Source organism: Plecotus auritus (assembly GCF_963455305.1).
Source record: "Plecotus auritus genome assembly, chromosome: X".
Taxonomy (NCBI): Eukaryota; Metazoa; Chordata; class Mammalia; order Chiroptera; family Vespertilionidae; genus Plecotus; species Plecotus auritus.
The window spans coordinates 61,056,823-61,080,959 of NC_137784.1; the positions used below are offsets into that span (position 1 = coordinate 61,056,823).

General features: G+C 40.8%; 1 protein-coding gene across 2 annotated transcripts in view; it reads left to right on the forward strand.

The window, feature by feature from the left end:
* The first annotated feature begins 3,790 nt into the window (after nt 1–3,790).
* Nucleotides 3,791–24,137, forward strand: part of PRRG1 (proline rich and Gla domain 1) — a 219,216-nt gene continuing 198,869 nt past the window's right edge. Inside the window, exons 1-2 of one of the 2 annotated variants that reach the window (XM_080653967.1) lie at nt 3,838–3,887; nt 10,236–10,283. The gene's annotated coding sequence lies outside the window, so the exon portion shown is untranslated. Of the gene's footprint in view, nt 3,888–10,235; nt 10,284–24,137 lie in introns of both variants that reach the window. The other variant, XM_080653966.1, reaches the window with a different exon arrangement.

Consider the following 24,137-nt stretch of genomic DNA (forward strand, 5'->3'; position numbering starts at 1 on the left):
CAGGGGTTCGCCCGGAACTGGGGTTCAGTGCAGTCAGAACTGGGGTTCAGTGCGGTCGGAGGCTTCCTTCCCCCTTCCGCCAGAGAAAGTCAGCCAGGCTCTCAGCTGCCCTTCCCTCTGCGCGCACAAAGCCCCTTTGCCGTACCTCCAATTCTCTGTGAGCTTTCCTCTTTCCTTCTAGTTGTAGAATTTTCACTCAGCCAGCTTTCCTGTGGTTCTGGATGGTGTCTGTTCTGTCTTTTAGTTGTAGTTTTGAAATTGTTGTGCGAGGCAGCAGTTTAGGTGTTTACCTATGCCGCCATCTTGGTTTTCTCTAGTATTACCCTTTTTAGACTTCTGACCTCTAGAGCTATGATAAATTTGTGTTGTATTAAGCCACTAAGTTTATGGCAAATCTTTTTATAGCAGCCACAGAAAACCAATACAGAGACATTATTAAGAAGGCTGGTTAATACTTGAATACAAGAGAGATAAAAGGTAATTCCAATGCTGTATTCCTTAAATAGAGGTGTTGCATAGTGAACATTTTGTGTGTGTGTGTGTGTGTGTGTGTGTGTGTGTGTGTGTGTGTCCAGCACTTTTCTCTTCTTCTGAAAGAGCATCTCCCCTACACTCTGTTTTCATTTAGGAATTTTCTCTCCACCATATTTTTCTCCAACTATGTGGTTCCACTAGTGGTATAATTCTTATGTCACACATGCACTTTTTCTCGAAAAATGGTTGTTATGCAGTCTCACCCAATCTTGCTCTTTATATGGTGGTATAGAAATTGGAACTGAGGGAAGAGAGGCACTTTCTCTCTGTTTACAACTTGGTGTGAGCCCTCAATTTATCAGAGGTTATGGTTCTAAGCCTATAGAACATGACATTCAGAGATTATGAAAGAATGACCCTACTGGGAGAAGCCAGGTTGAAAGTCTAACCTGGAATTTTAAGCATTCCAGTTACTAGTGCAGTTTATTCCTAAGGCCAATCATAGACTTGTCTTTTTAAAACTTTGGGTTACACAATAACTTTCTCTTTTTGCCTAAGGCACTTCATTTTACTTTTGATCACTTCAAACAAAATATCCTGATAAACTCAGACATAAAATAAGAAAATAAACCCAGTAATCACACTTATTAAGAATGCAAAAATTGCCCGTCCGGTGTAGCTCAATGGTTGAGCATTGACTTATGAACCAGGAGGTCACGGTTTGATTCCTAGTCAGGGCACATGCCTGAGTTGTGAGCTTGATCCCTAGTAGGGGGCATGCAGGAAGCATTTGGTCAATGATTCTCTCATTGATGTTTCTGTCTTTATCCCTCTCCCTCTCAGTAATCAATAAAAATATATATATTTTAAAATGAATGCAAAAATTACCTATTAACCCAATGTTTTTAAATAGCACTTTCTGTATGTGAAACATTTTATTAGTGAAATGAATAGGACAAGGCCCCACTCCTGACACAGATTGATTTCTTCATCACCCTCCAGAGTCTGTATCTACATTTACCAATATACATACCTTCTTGCAATCTGTCCTCACTGCAATCCCTTATGCTTATTTGACATACTAGAGGCCCAGTGCACGACATTCATGCATGGGGGGGTCCCTCAGCCCAGCCTGCACCCTCTCCAATCCGGCACTCCTTGGGGGATGTTCGACTGCTGGTTTAGGCCTAATCCCGGGAATCAGGCCTAAACTGGCAGTCAGACATCCCTCTCTCAATCCTGGAACCCTGGCTCCTAATCGCTCACCTGCCTGCCTACCTGGTTGCCCCTAACTGCCTCCCCCTACCAGCCTGATCACCCCTTACTTCCTCCCCTGCTGACCTGGTTGCCCCTAACTGCCCCCTGCTGCTGACCAGGTCACCCAACTGCCCCCTCCCTGCTGGCCTGGTCACCTTACGCAGCCTGCTATTCAGTTGTTTGGTTGTCCCTCACTAACTCCCCTGCCGGCCTGGTCGTAGGCAGCCATCTTGTGAGGCCATGAGGGTCAATTTGCATATTACCTCTTTATTATATAGGATGGGAAATAAAAATGAGCTCAAGAAAGTCTGGTTCAGCCCTGGCCAGGTGGCTCAGTTGGTTGGAGTGTCAAGGTCTCCATACACCAAAAGGCTGCAGGTTCAATTCCCAGTCAAGGCATATTCCTAGGTTGCAGATTTGATTCCCCTGTCCGTGCTCATGTGAGAGGCAGCCAATTAATTTCTTTCTCTCTCTCTCTCTCTCTCTCCCTTTCCCTCTTCCCCTCTCTCCCTATTTCTCTCTCTCTCTATTTCTCTCTCTCTCTCTCTTTCTCAACAGTGGAAATATCATTGAGTGAAGATTTTTTTAAAAAAGAAAGTCTGGTTCATAAAATACAGAAATGCAAGGACCACAAATGTTTAATGGGAAGAATTTCAAGATATTCACATATTTAATGGTAATTACCAGGCTCTTGCCCCCTTCCCTCCCCCCCAAATGCTCCCATCACAGCCAAAATACTTGCTTGGAAGGACTATTGGTGGCAATTCCTTTATTCTTAACTAGGAGCCCGATGCACAAAATTTGTGCACTCGAGGAGGGTCCCTCAGCCCAGCCTGCACCCTCTCACAGTCCGGGAGCCCTCTGGGGATGTTCAACTGCTGCAGAGGTGGGAGAGGCTCCCGCCACCACTGCTGCGCTCGCCAGAATGAGCCCGGCTTCTGGCTGAGCGGCGCTCCCCTTTTGGGAGTGCATTGAACACCAGGGGGCAGCTCCTGCGTTGAGCGTCTGCCCCCTAGTGGTCAGTGCACATCATAGCGACCGGTAGTTCCACTGTTTGGTCGATTTGTATATTAGCTTTTTATTAAGTAGGATAAGCCAAATATTTCTCAATTTCATTATAACTAAAGAAGGGAAAATAATTTGGAAGAAATCACTTCAGGCCCACAGGCCAATTCACTTTGGATTCACTCAGGTGTATTTCTTTTAATAGCTGTTCTGAAGGCATGTGAGATCCCACAGCTAACCAGATTCTGAGCATAAAATTATAGAATTTAAAAACTAAGCACACATGCAGCATGGAATAATAATCAAGTTAGACTTCCTAAAATGCTAAATGCCAGAAAATCTGTAACCATTAGGGCAAAGTCCAAACAACAACACAGGCCAAGTATTCTGTTTCTCATAGGGGCTTTTAGAAGGCTCAAATTCTAAGGTGGCTACCTAAAATACATGGCCAAAGATAGATCTTATTTGACAACCCATGTTCTTCTTCCCAAGATATTCAGATATGTTCAAAACTCTTTTTAAGAAAAAAAGCAGATCACTGTCACCACAAGTCCAAAAAGAGCAGCAATATAATTTGTTTTCAGGGTAAGGGCTGTGTTGTAACTCTGGGTTGTGGTTGTATGGTCACCAACCAAGTTCTGGGCTCTCATACAGCGAAGACATGTTAACTAGGATGCACTGCACAGGCCATCTGTGGGTGAAAAATCTCCATGCCCTTCACCTCTGGATGGCTGAGGACTGCCAAAGATAAGGAGAATGCCCTGGGGTGGGGTGGATAAGGTGTGGGGAAATAGGCATGCAAAAGAGTGAAAGGCTAGAGAGGATCCAAGGTGGCTCCAGGTGTCTCAACTAAGCCAAGCTTTCTAGACACTGAGTGTGGAGGGAACCTCTATGACTTCTCTGCCATTGTTATAAACAGACCTCAAGCCTGACTCCTAGAACCCTTAGTCTTCCACACCAAGACAGCGGAGGCCCCGCCCCTCCGTTTCCCACCCAGTCATGTCCAGCCCCCCTCCAAACCCCGCCCTGGCCCCCCCTCCGCCCAGCCCATCAGCTCCGGCTCAGGACTGCAACAGGGCTGGGAGGCATTGAGAGCGCGCAGGCGCAGCTAGTGATTCGTCAAGCTGGGAGTAGCGGCGCGGGACGCCCTGGTGAGTGAGGTGGCCTTGGGGGCTCGCAGCTGAGGAACGAGGTTCAGGCTGACTTCCCGAGAGGGTTTGGGGTGTGTGCGGGTGACTGTTTCCGGAAGCTTGGGTCCTGTAAGGAGAAATCGGCCATACAGGCGGCAGCAGGGTTGGCTGCGCTGCCTGGGAGTGTCCAGGGGACGGGCCTCTTGGGAAGCAGAGTGCCTGGTGGCGGGAGCGGGTGGGGGTATGTGTGAGGAGAAAATTTAAAGGAAAGGGCTCCACAGGCTGGAAGTGTGTACTCAGGTTTGGCAGGACCGCGAGGCTTGTTAAGGGGGCTGGAGAGTGTCCTAGCTTCAAGTTCAGTACCCCTGCTTGGTGCCCCTGAGCGGTGTCCTAGGCCATCCCTTCCCCCGCTCTGTCTTCTCAGAGTGCAGAGTTACCAGGAACATTCTTCATCGCTGGGGAGAGGATTTAGGGGACATAGACTGTCACCCCAGGCTAGTGCCAAGGAGAGCACAGCGTTCTTGTGACTTTCCTTCTCCCGGTCCCAGAGAATGTGCCCGTCTTCTGGTGCATTGTGGTCATGGACATTTTAACAAAGGCGGTGACTGTTTTCTAAGCTGTGGCTGGTGACAGCGGAGGCGGGTCAGTGGATGGGGTTAGAATGAGGTCCTTCTTTGGCCCTGGGCTTTGGGGAGCAGGGGAGCAGGCATGGGGGAAGTGGAAGGGAACGACCTTGCCTCTGTTCCCCCCCCCTCCCTTTCCTGGTCCGCTGATGTTGATTAGTGGTAGGAACAGTCTTGAGAGGGAGATAGGATTGGGAATTTGTATTCAGACTCAGGCTGCAGCCTCTGGTTTTGTCATTGGGCTGTTGAGGTAGTCTTTAAATGTCCCTTCAGGAGAAAAGCGAAACTAATGACATTTAAGAGGAAATAATTGAAGGAAAGGGTGAAGAGGTGGTGTTAAAACTTAAGAGCTAAATTAATGCCTTGTGATAGCCATAATATAAATAAAGCTAGACTTTGAAGGATATGAAGGTGCTCCAGTCAGGGTAAGTGAAAAGTTGATTAGGGTGCTGTTGATTGTTTCAATCAAGAGTGGATTATTGGGTGTGTGCTATGTGTGTGTGTGTGTGTGTGTGTGTGTGTGTGTGTGTGTAGGTGTGTGTAGGTGCTGCCAAGTTCTTGGGCAGACTCACTTTTGAACCCTTAAAATGATTTTGGGAATACAAAACACTAGGGCAAATGTTGTAATATTTGATTAGGTTCTATGGCTTTCATTTTCAGGCTTAGCATCGTTATGAAAAATAATATATGTGCTCTCAAGCATGGATGTTGATTTTTTACTCATTTGTTTAACTTAATACAACAAAGATTGAACTTCCTCCTCCTCCACCCCTTTCCCTTGATTGTGAATTCTGTTTTATAAAAATATACTTTCAGATCTGAAATGTATTTAAAGGCACAATTCCCTCCAACCCAAGCGTTAAGTGAACAGGTTTCTGTGCCTGAAAAGCAGAAAACCTATCCTGGCTGTTAGTAACTTCTATTCCCCCCCCCCACACACACACACTTAATTTATCCCTTCTCTACCTAAATGTAAAAGCACCTTTTCTTCATGGAACATTTTTTTAAGTTCTACATTTTCTGTGGTCTTTAGGCTCACTGAAAAAAATTCAAACCACTGTGATTATAGCTTCCTTCTTAAAACTTTCCTCACCTAGAAAACTCACATATTTCTGGGTTTTCCTCAATTCTTTGACTAGTCAACCTCAGTCATTTCTACTGAGTCTTCTTAGGGTTCTGTCCAATACTTTCTTTCCCACTTTATGCAAGAGACAATAATATGGTGGTCAAGGAAGGACATGGAATTTGAAGGCAACATATTAAACTTCCTTTTCTAAGTGTCAGTTTCTTCATCTGTAAAATGTAATTATAATACCTGATAACAGATATCAGGTATATTAACATCTTATCATAATATCAAAGTGTGGCATCGTAATACCTAAAAAGTAGCTATTTTTATTTGCTGTTTCTTATAAGAAACAATTTCAGTAGCAATTAACTTCAAAATGTGGATGTATTAACATCTCCCATCCTGTTCGAGTCCCAGTCCTATATTTGTAGATTCCTCCCATATATCTTCAACAAATGGTTTAGTACAGTGGTTTTCAAACATCAGTGTGCACAATAATCATAAGAATGTGCAGATCTCTGGGCTCCACGGCCAGAGTTTCTGTTGTATGGGATGCGGCCTGAGACTTTTCATTACTAACAAGTTTCCAAATGATAGCTGCTGGCCCTCAGGTCACACTGAGTGTTGCTGATCAAATGGCATTCAGACAAGTTGGCAGGGAAGAAGGGAGAACAGACCAAAAGACCAAAAAGTTATTGAAGTTACGAGAGGAGTGTTCTTAAAACTGATTGTATCAGATATCATGTAAAGCTTGGAAAAGATAGCTCTAAGAGAGCACAGCTGGATTTGGTGACCAGGAGCCTTTTTGTTTGTTTTTTGGTATGTGTGGGATACAGAGGGTTGATTTAATTATACAATCCAGTTGGTGGAACATTGTCATTATTATGACTAAAAAAACATATATGATAGGTATTTGAGATAATGGTTCTTATTGGGGTGACATTGTTCAACATTAATGTATAGATTTCAGGTGTGGTCTTCTGTGTTACAAGATCTGTATATTGCACCATGTGCCCATCACCCAAAGTCAAATCTTCTCCTGTCACCATATATTAGGACTCCCCCTACCCCCCCTACATACACCTCCTTCCATCTGACAATCACCACACTGCTGTTTGTGTTCACAAGTTTCAGTTTTATATTCCACATATTAGTGAAATCATATGGTTCTTAGCTTTTTCTGACTGACATTTCACTTGGCATAATATTTTCAAGGTCCATTCATGTTGTTGCAAATGGCCCTATTTTATCCTTTTTCCATTGTGTATATGTACCACATCTTCTTTATCCAGTCCTCTATCATGGGACATTTCGGTTGTTTCCATGTCTTGGCCACTGTGAATAATGCTGCAATGAACATAGGGACACATATATCTTTGTGAATACATGATTTCGAGTATATATACCCAGGAGAGGGATTGCTGGGTTGTGTGGTAGTTCTTTTCTTAATTTTTTGAGGAATTTCCAGACTGCTTTCCATAGTTGCTAAACCAGTCTAAATTCCCACCAGCAGTGAATGAGGGTTCCCTTTTTTTCCACAACCTCTCCAACACGTGTGATTGCTTGTCTTGTTGATAATGGCCACTCTAACAGGTGTGAGGTGGTATATCATTATAGTTTTGATTTTCATTTTCCTAATTGCCAGTGAGGTTGAACATCTTTTCATATATCTATTGGCTATTTATATGTCTTCCTGGGAGAGGTGTATTTTCAGGTCCTCTGCACACTTATTGGATTATTTGTTTGTTTGGTGTTGAGTTTTATGAATTTTTTAATATATTTTGGAAATTAAACCTTTTTCGGAGCTACTGCTTGCAAATATCTTCTCCCATATGGTTGGTTGCCTCTTTGTTTTGTAGTCAGTTTCTTTTGCTGAGCAGAAGCTTTTTAGTTTGACATAGTACCATTCATTTATTTTTGTTTTTTTTTTCAATTTTTAATTTTATTTATTAAATCTATTGGGTTGACATTGGTCAACATGAACATAGGTAAGGCAAAATTAAAAAGGGCAAATTGGTGTAAGTGTGTGCATGTGTGTTCTTACTTAGATATGTATGGGAGTAACAGACAAGATGTAAAGCTTTTTTTTAGGGATTTTGACAGGAAATACTAAGTGCAGTGTTTGGTTATCCTGAAAACCTTGGGGACCATAGAAATAATATTGTCAGTGCAGTTGACTTTTACCGTCTTTCAAGGAAATGGCTTTATACAATACATGTCAAGCTTTAACTCAGAATTTACTGAACACCTTTGCTGTGTAAGGGGTGTGTATACTAGCTTTACCCTTTTTAAAGTAAAAACGTAAATGTTATTGAGCCCAATGAGTTGAGAGTTAAAGTGCCACAAGGCAGGGATAATCAGAGCTCTTAAAAATGCTCAATGGGCCCGGCGGGTGTGGCTCAGTGGTTGAGCATTGATCCATGAACCAAGAATCCCCTGGTTTGATTCCTGGTCAGGGCACACACCCAGGGTGGCAGGCTTGATCCCTAGTAAAAGAAGTTCTTCTCTCAAAAAACCAATTTAAAAAAAATATTAAAAATGTTCAATGGTTGCTCTACTTTCTCCATTATTGAGTGGTAGTAACTGATATACTTATTTTCAAGCTCATTCACATACTGATGAAGAATTTGAAAGGTTTGGCAATTAAATGGGCCAGAATTTAAATAAGGATTTGAACTTCTTAGGTACATTTTTTCAGTGCCTTGAAATTTAGAATTTAGGATTTCTTTAGGAAAATCTATTGTATTTTACATCCCTGACTTGAACTAACTTCCTTGTGTCCTATTTTTCCCCTTCTTTTAAAACTGTGTTTTTAGAAGATATATGTTATTTTCTAGAGTGCTAGGTAACCAAACTCTTCCATTTGAATGACAAAGTCCTGTTATTCAGAGCACTGTATGTTCTGCTCCAGTCTGTCTCCAATGTGTCTGTTCTTTGTGGTTTGGTTTCTAATGTTATGCATTCTAATTATGTAAAAAGAAAATCCATATGACTAGCCACAGTAATCTTCTCTGACATGTTTGCTTCAGGGAGAAAGCGTGCAAAGTTAAAAACATATGACTAGTTTTAAAATTTGCTGTAACTGGAAAAAAAAAGTTAATGGAATATATTCCTAGTCTTTTACTCTGTGTTAGTATTAATCATGGGACCAGAATAATGATTTTGGCAAGGATATATTTACTTTCCTATGTAATTTTATCATACTTCAGTATCTTATTCATTTTTCCCTAGGATTTATCACAAAAATTTTACTACATATAGAAGTAAGAGATTTTTTTCCCTTAGGTTCATAAGCAGCTAGTCTGAAAATACAAATGTTTTTGTTGTAATAATATGAGCTATACTGCAAAAATCAATATGTTCTTTGAATTTTAAAGTTCTTTAAAATGAAAATGTAGGTGTTAATATTTATTATTAGCATTTACTTTGTTTCTTTCTCTAAACTATGAATGTTCATCCAGTTTATAGAATTGACCTTTGCAAAGTTTTGAATAGTCAATTCTCACTGCTATTGTCCGAGTTCAAGATTTATTATTTCTTTTTTTTTTAAATATATTTTATTGATTTTTTACAGAGCGGAAGGGAGAGGAGGGATAGAGAGTTAGAAACATCGATGAGAGAGAAACATCGATCAGCTGCCTCTTGCACGCCCCCTACTGGGGATGTGCCCGCAACCAAGGTACATGCCCTTGACCGGAATCGAACCTGGGACCCTTGAGTCCGCAGGCTGACGCTCTATCCACTGAGCCAAACCGGTTTTGGCAAGATTTGTTATTTCTTTCCTCACACTATAACCATGTCCTTTTTAATGGTCTCTCCAGTCATTTATTACTAGTCCTTAGCCCAAATGTGCCCATCCACAGATACTGAAAGCCTCCAACTTGCAGGTACTACCCTTCACAGTGCTTCTAGAAAGCCCCATCCATCTCTATAGACCTAACCACTTTCTCAAAGGTTGTTTATGCCTAATCTTTCTAAGTTGGCTTCCACTTTTTTTGTTTGTGTTCCTCATTTGCATTTCAGTTCTTAACCATTTAATTGTGGCTAGTTCTCTGCTGGATTCACAGCCTCATTAGCCAGGAGTCAGAGCATCTTTATTATCTTTATCTACTTGGTTTCTGCCTGATTCCCAGCACCAGGAATCAGGATGTTGAATATTCTTGGACTCCTTGCCATTGTAGTGGGTTGACTTTAGCCTACTTCAACAGGACTGATAAGAGGAAGATGATAGCAGGGCCCTCAGAAGACCAGGAAGGGGACTGTGGAAAATCCTATGTACTTTTGCTTTTTCTCTGAAATCCAAATCCACTCTTGGAAGCTATATTCTTCATAGGAGTATAGTGAACTCCTTATTCAGAAGATTGCCCAAATTATTTTTCTTCTCATCTATCAAGAAACTACAACACATGGATTATCTATAATAATAATCTATAATAATAAAAGCATAATATGCAAATCGACTGAATGGCCGAACAGTGGAATGACCATCCAGACGACTTTCCGGATGTAGCCGGGCCTGCGAAGGCCTACTCTTGCATGAATTTCGTGCATCAGGCCTCTAGTAGTAATAATAACAACAATAGCAATGACAATAACCCTGCTAAATTGTACCAGATATTTAACTTCCATTATTTTTATTACCTTGTATGGTACATGACATTTATCCTTATTTTATAGGGAGGACACTGCAGTTCAGAGAGGTTAAGTGATCCAGTTCACTTTGAGGTATGTGGTGGAGTTGGAATTCTAATCTAGATCTATCTGACACTAAATCTTGGAGCTTTTTTCAGGAGGCCCCATTGCATGAAGCATGCTTTTGGGCTGCCTCTTCCCATTGTGCGTTTTACACAATGGTAAGTAAACACATAGTAAAACTATGTTTAAGAAGGGAAACACTATGTGTGCATTTCCAGCATCAACCATGGTCTAGCGAGCATTAAGTGCTTAATGATAGTTGAATGAATGAGAGGATACCATGTAAATTAGTTAGAAAGGGTAGTTGCCCTTAGTTTAACACAGTGGCAAGCATATGGTAGATGCTCAAAATATTTGTTGAATTCATGAGCTTATCCATTCAAATGTCATTGAATTAATTAGATTATCAATTGTACTCTTATTAATACAAATGATGGTGAATATAAGTATTTGAGTCAAAGATCTAGTCTTTTTGTGAAGAAAAGGTGGATTTTAATGGATTCTTTTTCCTTTGCATTCCTCTAAAGAATAATTCATATCATATGATCAACTCTACTTTTAGAAGAAGGCTTCCTTTATGCACTTCATCTTACTAGACCTCTTACTCATTCACTTCCTAAAATTCCTTTTTTGGCTTCTACCCTTTCCCTGTATAATGCCATCCATTTCCATGACTTTAGTTTCATTCTGTACACTGAATGTTTTAGAACCATAACCTTTGACCTGACCTTACTCTATTTGACCAGAAGCAGCAGCATTAATTCCAGGGAGTATTACCAGACCCTTTTCTAGGACCAAAGGTCAGGGTTAGGGAATTCATATAGCTGGTACAGTACTTCCTTCATTATGCACGACACATACTTCCCACAGATCGGCCTCCTGTATTTGGAGTGGTTAATTCCATTATTCTGTATGGGTAGAAGACAGAGGATTATTTTGTTAAAAACTTCACACTTACCTCACTCCACCATCGCTTTCTTTTCATTAATTCAAGGCCCAGCTGAAATACTCAGTGTCACCTCTTACTAAGTGCTTCAGAAATTTTGGCATTGAATATCATTCCAGTAATTCTGGTTTGTGGAGAAGCAAGTAAGTTCAATATATTGTAGAAAAACTTCTCTGTGTGGCACCCTGGCAATCTTGCTCCTCTTCATTCAGGCCATCCGGACAATGTTTGACTGTAGTCTGACTCAAGTCAAGGCAAACTGCCCTGTAATTCCTCTTAGAGCAAGGGGAGATAAGCGGCCTAGTGAGGAGCTGACATGAAGCAGTTTCTCATAACAGACCTTGTGGGAAACTGCCATAAGGCCATTTCTCATTCATTTCCTAGTTTCAGTTGAGTGCAGGACTTTCTACCTTATACTCTGTGGGGTACAACTTCAGGTATCTGTAAGTCTATAAAACTGCTTGGGTTTAGTTTAGAGGTGGATCATCAACAGCAGCATGCCACATCCCTTGGGCCATCTGTTATCTGGTCTCTCCTATTGATGTCATGTGGGACTAGAGACTTCGTTTACTGACATCATGCTGATCTTGCTTTTGTTGTCTATATAAGTAATAAATTGTCTGAATCCATTTGAGCTCATTATCACCTTACCAACTGAAACTATGGAAGTGTGGTAAGCCAACCTAATAGCTAAAGTAGTAATACTTGTGGCCCCATTAGCCACTGTGTGGCTGCTTTGGGGATGTTTGTCTCTGTGACACAGAGGGGCTTTCACTGGCCAAACAATCAGCTGTTACTTGTACCATGACATGCTCTTTGAATCTTCTACTTGTCTCTGGGCAGAATGGAGCAAGCCCCCAGTTTTCAGGTGAACAGAAGCCAGTGCTTTCTATTGGAATTATCCTTTTCTCACATTGCAAGGTCAGGGAAAATACCAAACCCTGCTCATTGGAAAATCTTATTTATACAATTAGGAAGACCACACAAATTCTGAAGCTTCCCAATATACACACACCTAAGTGTGATAGGAAACAAAGCCTAATCACAATGTTTGGGCCTACTCAGAATGATATACTTTATTTATTTAATCCTCACACGAGGATATTTTTCCATTGATTTTTAGAGTGGAAGAGAGAGGGAAAGACAGAGAGAAATATCGATCTGTTGCCTCCTACAGGAGCCCGACCAGCACCGGGAAGAAACGTGCAACCGAGGTACGAGCTCTTGACCAGATCAAACCCAGGACCCTTCAGTCTGCAGGCTGATGCTCTATACACTGAGCCAAACCTCCTAGGGCAGAAGGGTGCATTCCTACTCAGGAGGTGGTTTCTTCCTGCTCATAGACCCTGTGGTCTCTTCTCTCTGTGGAATTTTGGTTTCCAAAGAAAACAAATGTTTCCCCATACAAGCATCTACAAAACATTCTTATTTTGTTATTAGATCTGGAAAGAATAGAAGACAACATGGAAGGTAATATATATATATATATATATATATATATATATATATATATATACACACACACACACACACACACACACACACACACACTCTGAGAGGCCAGATTATTATGATCTCTGAACGCATAATAATCTGGCCACTCAGTGTATATCCTATATAATAAAAGGCTAATATGCAAATTGTCCCCTCGACCAGGAAGTCAACCAGCAGGCAGGCTGGCAAACCACCCATGTCCCCTCCCCCTGGCCAGGCTGGCCGGACCCACCCATGCACGAATTCATGTACCAGGCCTCTAATATAAATATGTATGTGATTATATATATATATATATATATATATATATATATATATATATATACTGAGTGGCCAGTCTATTATGCGTTCAGAGATCATAATAATCTGGCCACTCAGTATATATATATATTGATTTCAGAGAGGAAGGGAGAGGGAGAGAGAGAGAAACATCATTGATGAGAGAGAATCATCAATTGGCTGCCTCCTGCACACCTCCTACTGGGGATCAAGCCTGCAATACAGGCATGTGCCCTTGACCTGAATTGAACCCAGGACCCTTCAGTCTGCAGGCCAATGCTCTATCCACTGAACCAAACACCTAGGGCTATTTATATATTTTTTGAAAAATTTTCTATAGTATTTGTTGATTTTATATTATGATCTTTTTAAATTTAGACATTTAAGGATATAAATTTTCTTCTAAGCACTACTTTAACTGCATTTCACAGATTTTAATATTGTGTTTTTATTACCATTTCATTCAAAATATTGTCTAACTTATTTTGCGGTTTATTATTTGATCCAGTGGTTAATATTTAGAGTTTTATTGTTTATTTTCTAAATATGTATGGTTTTCCTGGTTTCCATATTGGTACTAATGGGGAAAATGTTAACCTAGCAGGTGTGGTTGCTAACTCCTTTATTGTCTCTAAGGGAACCTAGAAACACGATTGACTCTTGGTTAACTTCTTGGAATGTAGCCCTCTGAATGCTTTTTTGTTCATGGTTGATTTTTGTTTTGTACACCAGGAGTAATAGACAATGCTGTACATGTTTGTCAGAATTACTTTGTACAAACATCCAGATTGATGATGTGTACTTGGTTTCATTGTTGTGGTCCTGAGCTTTTAGTTAGTGTAGCTGGTTGCATAGCAGGATATGCCAGCCCTGGAGCCATGAACACAGATACACATGCTCTTTCTGCTCTAATCTGATATATTTTGTACATTTCCCTGTATTTTGCTACTAGAGAGAAAGCATATATAAGAAGCCTGTGTCTGACCTGTCTTAATTCCACCCAATGCATATAATTTTCTGGCTGCTTTTACTCTGTACCTTTGCTACGATAAATGAATCTTAGTCCTGAGAATAATTACCATTGAGTTCTTCTGGTGAACCAGAAACTTGAAAGTTGTCCTATGTGTCCTAAAACTGCATTATAATTTAATTCTATTATGATCAGAGAACATACACTATGATTTCAGTATTTTTTAAAAAAGTATTGAGACTTGTTTTACAACCTACAATGTGGTCTCTCCTGCTAAGTGTACCAGGTAAATCTGAAAGGAATGTATATTCTGCTATTATTGGGTATATCTTATCTAATAAAAGAACAATATGCAAATTAACCATCACTCTACTATCCCCACCAGCCAATCAGGGGCGAGCATGCAAATTAACCCAACCAAGATGGCTGCGGCCATGGAGCGAGCAGGAGGCTTGGGTTTCCCCAGCAATGGAGGAAGCCAAGCTTTCCACACATCCTGGCTGGCCCAGGCCTCCACTCAAGGCTACAAAGTTTCAATTATAGAAGATAAATAAATCCCAACAGAAATGGCTGTGGCCACAGAGCGAGCAGGAGGCTTGGCTCCGCTCAAGGCTACAAAGTTTCCATTATAGAAGATAAATAAATCCCAGACACCAGGGCCTCCGATTGGGTTGCTGTGGGGCATGGCTGGCCTGCAAACCACCACAGGCCCCTTGCCCAGGCCACCCCATGCCCCAAGGGAACCCCCACCCTAATCCGGGACACCCTTCAGGGCAAACCAGCTGGCCCCCACCCATGCACCAGCCCTCTATCCTATCTAATAAAAGAGTAATATGCAAATTGACCATTACTCCAACACACAAAATGGCTGCCCCCATATGGACACAAGATGGCCAGCAGGGGAGGACAGTTGGGAGGGACCAGGCTTGCAAGGGAGGGCAGTTGTGGGTGATCAGGCCAGCAGGGGAGGGCAGTTGGGAGGGACCAGGCCTGAAAGGGAGGGCAGTCGGGGGCAATCAAGCCTGCAGAGGAGGGCAGTTAGGGGTGACCAGGCCGGCAAAGGAGGGAAGTTGGGGGCAACTGGGCCTGCAGGGAAGGGCAGTTGTGGGAGACCCAGGCCTGCAGGGGAGAGCAGTTGAGGGGGACCAGGCCTGCAGCGGAGGCTAGTTAGGGGTGACCAGGCCGGCAGAGGAGGGCAGTTAGGGGTGACCAGGCCTGCAAGGGAGGGCAGTTAGGGGTAAACAGGCTGGCAGGGGAGCAGTTAGGCATCAATCAGGCTGGCAGCAGAGTGGTTAGGGGGTGATCAGAATGGCAGGCAGAAGCGGTTAGGGGCAGTCAGGAAGGCAGGCAGGCGAGCAGTTGGGAGCCAGCAGTCCTGGATTGTGAGAGGGATGTCCGACTGCCTGTTTAGGCCCGATCCTACCAGGATCGGGCCTAAACGGGCAGTCGGATATCCCTCGAGGGGTCCCAGATTGCAGAAGGTGTAGCCTGGGCTGAGGGACACATCCCCCCCCCCCCCATGCACGAATTTCGTGCACCGGGCCTCTAGTTTTTCTATAAATATCAATTAGGTAAAGTGGCTGATAATGCTGTTCAGATCTTCTATGTTTCTGCAGATTTTTCCCCCTAGTTTATCCATTGCTGAGACCGGAGTGTTAAAGTCCCCACTTATGATTGGGGAATTCTTTTTTTCTCCATTCAATTTGTCAATTCCTGTTTCATATATTTTAAAACTCTATTGTGGGATACATACACATTTGGTATATCTTCCTGTTGAATTGACCCTTTTATGATTATGAAGAGCCATGCTTTTATCTCTGGTAATGCATTTGGGTTTTAAATTTGTCTTGTGATATTAATGGCCATACCAGTCTTTTGCTCACTCTTTTTAAGATATGTATTTTTCATCTGTTCACTTGTAATCTGTCTGTGTATTTCTATTTATAATGAGTGTCTTTTAAGCAGTGGATCCTTGTCTGTGTGTGTTTGTTTTATTTTTGCCTTCTGACAATCTCTGCTTCTTAATGGGGCTATTTTTAGTCCAATAATATTTAATGTATTTACTGATATGATTGGGCTTGGGCCTAATATTATTTTAGTTGTATGTGTGTTTTACCATTTTTATAGTGGCTGTACTAGGCATAACAATATACAAACAAAACTTTTCACAATCCACTTAATTAGTTAATAATGTACTACTTAGTACATTAGTTAATAGTGTACTACTTCAACTAAAACATGGAAAACTTACAAACTTATAGGCCCACATGTCTATCCTTTTTTATTGTTTAAAGTATTACACATAGCAGTACATATATCTCCTTTTTATTCCCCATTGACCTTCCCCCAGCCTCCCCTAGCCCCTGTTGCACTTCATAAAGTGTCTATTTAGATCAGTTGCCCATTTTTTGATTGGGTTGTTTATCTTCTTTTTGTTAAGCTGCATGAGTCCCCTGTAAATGATGGAGACTAATCCCTTATCATTGATATCATTGGCAAATATGTTCTCCCATGCAGTTGGCTTTCTTGTTATTTTATTGATGGTCTCCTTTGCTGTGCAAAAGATTTTTATTTTGATGTAGTCCCATTTGTTTATTTTCTCTTTAGTTTCCATTGCCTTATGAGCAGTATCAGTGAGTACCAGGCTGTTTTGAGAACAGTGGCTTTGTAATACAGCTTGAAATCTGGTATTGAGATCCTACTTTGTTCTTCTTTCTCAGGATTGCTGAGGCTATTCAGGGTCTTTTTTTATTCCAGATGAATTTTTAGAGAGTTCTTTCTAGGTCTGTGAAATATGCCGTTGGTTTTTTAATGGGGAGTGCATTGAATCTATATTTTGCTTTGGGTAGTATGGTCATTTTAATGATGTTGATTCTACCAATTCATGAACATCTTATGTTCTTCCATCTGTTTACGTCTTCCTCTATCTCTTTTTTCAGTGTCTTGTAGTTTCCTGCATATAGGTCTTTTACCTCCTTAGTTAAGTTTATTCCTAGGTATCTTAATTTTTTTGGTGCGATGGTAATGGGATTGCGTTTTTAGTCTCTCTTTCTGTAAGTTCTCTATTGGTGTATAGAAATACCATAGATTTCTTGGCGTTAATTTTGTATCCTGCTACATTGCTGAATTCATTTATTAAGTCTAATAGTTTTTTGTTGGAGTCTTTAGGGGTTTTTATGTACAATATCATGTCATCTGCAAATAGGGACAGTTTTACTTCTTCTTTTCTAATTTGGATGCCTTTTATTTCTTCGTCTTGTCTAATTTCAATGGCTAATACTTCTAGTACTATGTCAAACAGGAGTGGTGAGATTGGGCATCCCTGTCTTGTTCCTGTTCTTATGGGAAATGGTTTTAGGTTTTACCCATTGAGTATGATGTTGGCTGTGGGTTTATATGTGGCTTTTATTATATTGAGGTATGATCCTTCTATTCCCATCTTGCTGAGAGTTTTTATCAAGAAAGGGTGTTGGATTTTGTCGAATGCTTTTTCTGCATCAATTGATATAACTATGTGTTTTTTTTCTCTCTTGTTCTTTTATTTATTTATTTTTTAATTGTTTAAAGTATTACATGTAGTAGTACATATATCTCCTTTTTATTCCCCATAGACCTTCCCTCAGCCTCCCTTACCCCCTGTCGCAGGCCCTCATCCCACCCACCCAGTGTCTTGTGTCCATTTGTTGTGCTTATATGCATGCATACAAGTCCTTTGTTTGATCTCTTTGCCCCCTCCCCAACACTCCCCTGCTTTCCCGCTGTAATTTGACAGTCTGTTCGGTGCTTTACTGCCTCTGTATCTATCTTTTGGTTCATCGGGTTATAATGTTCTTTATTTTCCATAAATGAGTGAGATCATGTGGTATTTTTCTTTCATTGCCTGGCTTATTTCACTTAACATAAAGCTCTCCAGGTCCATCCATACTGCTGCAAATGGTAAGAATTCCTTCTTTTTTATAGCAGCATAGTTTTCCATTGTGTAGATCAGGGCTCCTCAAACTTTTTAAACAGGGGGCCAGTTCACTGTCCCTCAGACTGTTGGAGGGCCGCACTATAGTTAAAAAAAACAACTATGAACAAATTCCTACGTGCACTGTGGGCCCGGGACGAGTCGGCTGCTAAGCAGGACAGGCAGTGGCACCCAGCGGGCTGGATAAATGTTCTCGGCGGGCTGCATGTGGCCCGCGGGCTATAGTTTGAGGACGCCTGGTGTAGATGTACCAAGGTTGTATTTTTCTAGGAATATGTCCATTTCCTCCAGTTTGTCCAGTTTCTTGGAATAGAGTTGTTCATAGTATTTTTTAACAATCCTTTGTATTTCTGTGGGGTCTGTTGTTATTTCACCTCTTTCATTTCTGATTTTGTTTATTTGGGTCCTCTCTCTTTGCTTCTTGGTGAGCCTGGCTAGAGGTTCATCAATCTTCTTTATCCTTTCAAAGAACCAGCTCTTGGTTTTGTTGATCTTTTGTATTGATTTTTGGTCTCAATGTCTTTTATCTCTGCTCTGATCATTATTATTTCCTTCCTTCTGCTTACACTGGGCTTTTCTTTTTGCTCTCTTTCTAACTATTTGAGTTGTATGGTTAAGTAATTTATTACCATTGTTGTTTTTTCAGGAGGCTTGTAGAACTATGAACTTCCCTCTTAAGACTGCTTTCGCTGTGTCCCATAGATTTTGGATTGTTGTGTTTTCATTATCATTTGTTGCCATGATGTTTTTTATTTCTTCTTTGATCTCTCTGGTAATCCAGTCTTTGTTTAATAGCATGCTATGTAGTCTCCATGTGTTTGATTTTTTTGGATTGTTTTTATTGTAGTTGATTTCCAGTTTTATGCCACTGTGATCTGAGAAGATGCTTGATATGATTTCTATCGTTTTGAATTAGAAGAGACTTTGCCTATGACCCAATATATCGTCTATCTTTGACAATGATCCATGAGCACTTGAGAAGAATGTATATTCTGTGGCTTTGGGTTGAAATGTTCTGAAGATGTTAATGAATTCCATCTGGTTTAGTGAGTCATTTAGGAATGATATTTCTTTGCTGATTTTTTGTTTAGAGGATTTGTCCAATGGTGATAGTGGGGTATTAAAATCTCCTACTATGATTGTATTGCTGTCAATCTCTCCCTTGATATTCTCCAGGAGTTGTTTTTTTTTAAGTATTTGGGTGCTCCTGTATTGGGTGCATATATGTTTACCAGAGTCATTTCTTCTTGCTGTAATGCTCTCTTTAGTATTATGAAGTAGCCTTACTTATCTCTTTTTATATCCTTCACTTTGAGATCTAATTTGTCAGTTATAATATTGCTACCCCTGCTTTTTTTTCATTTCCATTTACCTGAAAAACCTTTTTTCATCCCTTCACCCTCAGTCTGTATGTGTCTTTTTTTTTTTTTTTAGGTGGGTTTCTTGTGGACAGCAGATATATGGGTCATGTTTTCTTATCCAATCCGTTACCCTATGTCTTTTGATTGGGGCATTTAATCCATTTATATTTAAGGTTATTATTGATAGGTCCTTATTTGTCACCATTTTTATTCTTGACCCCTGTTTTCCTTCTTCACTTCCTATTTCTTTTTTCTTTCTTCTTTTTTTTTTTTTTTTATAGCAGACCCTTTAGCATTTCTTGCATTTCTGTTTTGGTGGTAATAAACTCCCTCATTCCTTTTTTGTATGTGAAGATCCTGATTTCACCCTCAATTTTGATTGATAGCCTTGCTGGGTACAGTATTCTTGGATTCAGTCCCTTCCTTTGCATGACTTTGTATATTTCATTCCATTCTCTTTTGGGCTGACGTGTTTCTGTTGAGATATCATTCGCTAGTCTGATGGGGGATCCTTTGTAGGTAACTTTCTATCTCTCTCTGGCCGCAGTTAAGATTCTTACTTTGTCATTGGTGTTTGCCAATTTAATTATAATGTGCTTTGGCATTGGTCTTTAGGGGTTCATTTTGCTCTGGACTCTGTGAGCTTTTTGGATTTGTGTGGGTTTTTTCTTCCCTATATCAGGGAAGTTTTCTGTCATTATTTCTTCAAACAGGTTTTCTATTCCTTGCTCATTTTCCTCTCCTTCTGGAACCCCTATTATGTGGATTTTGTTTTGTTTCATGTTGTCCCAAAGTTCCCTTAGGCTCTTCTCCTGCTTTTTAATTTTTTTTTCTAGAAGTTGCCCTACTTGGTTATTTTTTCCTACCTTGTCTTTTAGCTCACGGATGCAGTCCTCTGCTTCTTCTAGTCTATTCTTGATGCTTTCTATTGAGTTCTTTACAGCAACAATGTCATTTTTTCATTTTTTCTTGGTTTCTTCATTTCCTCTTGGTTATTACACATATTTTCGAATTTGTCTTCCATTCTTTTCAGCCACCTTATGAGCATTTCTCTGAATTCTTTCTCTGACAGGTTGCTTGCCTCCATTTCATTTACTTCATTTTCTGGTGATGCCTGCTTTTCTTTCATATGTGGGTTGTTTCTTTGTCTCCCCATCATCTCTCTTCTCTGGGTGTCTGGTTATGTACTTCTCTCTCTCTTGCATTGACTTAAAGCTACGAAATACAACACAACAATGTACAATGCACAAGGCACTGAACACAAATGTATTCACGATATTAATAACCCCACATAAAGGTGACCACTAGAGAAATGAGAATTAGACTATAGGAGAGAAAGAAGAAGAGAAAAAAATTGTGCAAAAATGAAATTGGGGAAAGGAAAAATGTAAGAGAGAAAAGAAAGGGAATAAGAAAGAAGAGGGGGGAAAACTATATATATGGGGAGAAAACTCAAATAGAACAGCCACTAATCCCAACAAATGCCAGCAACAAGTACCTGTAGATGAATGCAAACTACAAACAACAACTAATCTCAAGCGAGGAAGGGAAAATAGAAGCAAAAAGAAACAAAAACAAAACAAAAATACAAAAAGTAATAGCAAAACCATTTCACAAACCATCATAGAAAAATCGATATATTCAACAATCAAGCAAACAGCAACAAAAGGAAAGAGAGGAAAAAAATACTTGGATAGTGAAGAAAGAGAAGATAGTGGTGTGTATGGACTTGGAGCTGGGGATTGGAAATTAGATATATAAGTAAGGTGAAATTTTAACAGGGGGTAAAAAGAAGGAATGGGGAAATTCTAAAGCAGGAATATGGTAAGAGAAACAGGAGAACAAAATGGGGAAAGTGAAGAAAAGAGTGTGGGCATAAAGGTAAATTTGAGATAGAGTAAAATGATGCTAAAGGAAAGATGAAAATAGAATGTAGAACACTAATCCCAAAGTAAAATAAAGAGAAAATAAAATGACACTTTTTTAAAAATGGTAAAATAGTAATAGTAATAATACTGATTGAAAATAAAAATATAATAATTTAAAAGGTAAAGTCAAGTGATGAAAAAAGAAAAGAACATTTTCTTAAGTAAAAGATGAAAAAAAATAAAAGTAAAAATGTGCAGTAGTGAAGGTCATTCATTTCCTCTACTGTTCTGTTTGGCATGCCTGTTTCCTAGTCAGGACAGTATTGTAGTTGCCTGTGTTCCACTGCTACTCAATCTTGTAAGCCAGTCCTGATTTTTAAACAGAGAGTACGTCTCTATTTCTTATTTTCCTTTATTTGTTTTTACACAAGAGTCAATTTGTGATTCAACCCCTGGGTGGCAGTGTTTCTGGACTGACCTCTGTGTCTATAGGTCCTCTCCAGCTAGTGTTTAGATTTGTTTTCTCTGTGGCACTCAATACTGGTTTGGGGGAGTGGGTTTCCCCAGAGCTGGTTCTCTGATGGTTATTCTCACTCTGATCCCCAGGTTCCAGAAAAACAACTTTCCCCTACAGTGTCCCCAATTGAGTGATCCTCTGTATTGGGCTTAGTAATCAGAAACAAGGATTTAAAGAGGAAAAAAAAGAGCCAGAGTAAGTGTGCGAACTCCAGGGCTGCGTGCAGTCTGTGCAGTCTTTTTTCCCCTTGGTTCTAAGCATCCGGGACACTTTTAAAATTTTTAGGCTCTCCTTTTGTGCCCAGATCAAAATGGGTTGCTTTTTAGAGTTCCCTTCTTTTAGCAGCTCTGCACACCCCTTTCCACATTCACAGATCATGCCAGCCCCAACAGCCACGGATTTTTCTAGGCGCAGACTTCCCCAGTTCCTCCAGCTCCCACCGTGCACGTTTCTCTCTCCTGCTGGGACCACAGACCTCACCTTATCCCAGGCAAAATCTGACCTTTCCATGAGGGAGTGTAGAGCTCCTCTGAATCTGCGTGCTTGTGCCACTTGGGGACCGGTGTTCTTGGGTTCGCAGCTGTTCGGTGGGTGCCGTAGTTGTAGATTCCCCGGGCTTTTCAGTCTTCCAATAACATCCACTTTCCCCTTCAAGATGGCGTGGTCTCCGCGTCTGAGCTGGTCACTCCATGACGGAACCCAGCAGTAGTGGGGGCTGCCTCGTCAGGGAGCCCCATCCAGCATTCCCCCACTGTCTACTGGAGTATATCTGTCCCTCAACTCACCAACAAACACTCCCTGTGCGACCACACTCTCTCCCTTTGATTTCTCATTCACACAATATCTTGCAGTCTGCCTTCCTGTTGTCAGCCATCTTTTTCAGGTTCCCTATTCTTTTTGTTATAGCTGTTATAAATACACACACCACAAGACATTGCTATTATTTTAGTTTTAAACAATTACTGGTTTATAAAGAAATTTAAATGAATAAAGCAAAATATAGACTTTTGCATTTATTTAGCCATTTACCACTTCTGATGCTCTTTATTTATTTATTAGAGGCCCGGTGCACGAATTCATGTACCTTGTCCTGGCCTGCAGGATAAGGCTGAAACAGGCTCTCTGACATCTCCCAAAGGGTCCTGGATTTCAAGAGGGCAATGGACAGGCTGAGGGACCCCACCAGTGCACGATCAGGCCCAGGGAGGGATGCAGGAGTTTGACCAGCCAGGGAAGGACTGTAGGAAGGCTCCAGGGAGCGTCTTCCCCCTGGTGGGCAGTACACATCATAGCGACTGTTCGAGCGGTCGACTGTCTGTTCCCTGGTGGTCAGTGCACATCATTGCGAGTGATTGAGTGGCCTTAGCATATCATTAGCATATTATGCTTTCATTGGTTGAATAGAAGACTGGACACTTAGCATATTAGGCTTTTACTATATAGGATGAGTATCCCAATTCCATCTGGTATAATTTCTCTTCCATCTAAATAACTTCTAGCATTTTTCTTTTTTTTTTAATATATTTTTTATTGACTTTTTACAGAGAGGAAGGGAGAGGGATAGAGAGCTAGAAACATCGATGAGAGAGAAACATCGATCAGCTGCCTCCTGCACACCCCCCACTGGGGATGTGCCTGCAACCAAGGTATGTGCCCTGACCGGAATCGAACCTGGGATTCTTCATTCCACAGGCTGACACTCTATCCACTGAGCCAAACTGGTTTTGGCCTAGCATTTCTTATAGTGCAAGAATGCTGCCAACAAATGCACTTATGTGCAAGTCTGTTAGTGACTAATGCTTTTAGTTTTATTTTATCTGAAAATATCTTTTTTTTTCAAATTTTTATTAAGGTATTATATGTGTACATATCTTACCATTGCCCCCCCCCCCACACCCCACTCCCATAGCTGCCCTCACAACCCAATGTTTTGCATCCGTTGGTTACTCTTATATGCATGCATACAAGTCCTTCAGTTGATCTCTTATTTCCCCCACCTCTCGCTAACCTTACCGCTGTAATTAGACACTCTGTTTGATGCTTTACTGCCTCTGTAACTATCTTTTGGTTCATCAGTTTATAATGTTTTTCATTATCCCTAAATGAGTGAGATCATGTGGTATTTTTCTTTCATTGACTGGCTTATTTCACTTAGCATAATGTTCTCTAATTCCATCCAGGTGTCTACAAATGGTAGTAATTCCTTCTTTTTTATGGCAGCATAGTATTCCATTGTGTAGATGTACCATAGTTTTCTGATCCAGTCATCTGCTGACGGGCACCTAGGCTGTTTCCAAATCTTAGCTATTGTAAATTGTGCTGCTATGAACATAGGGGTGCATATATCCTTTCTGATTGGTGTTTCTGGTTTCTTAGGATATATTCCTAGGAGTGGGATTACTGGGTCAAATGGGAGTTCCATTTTCAGTTTTTTGAGGAAACTCCATACTGTTCTCCACAGTGGCTGCACCAGTCTGCA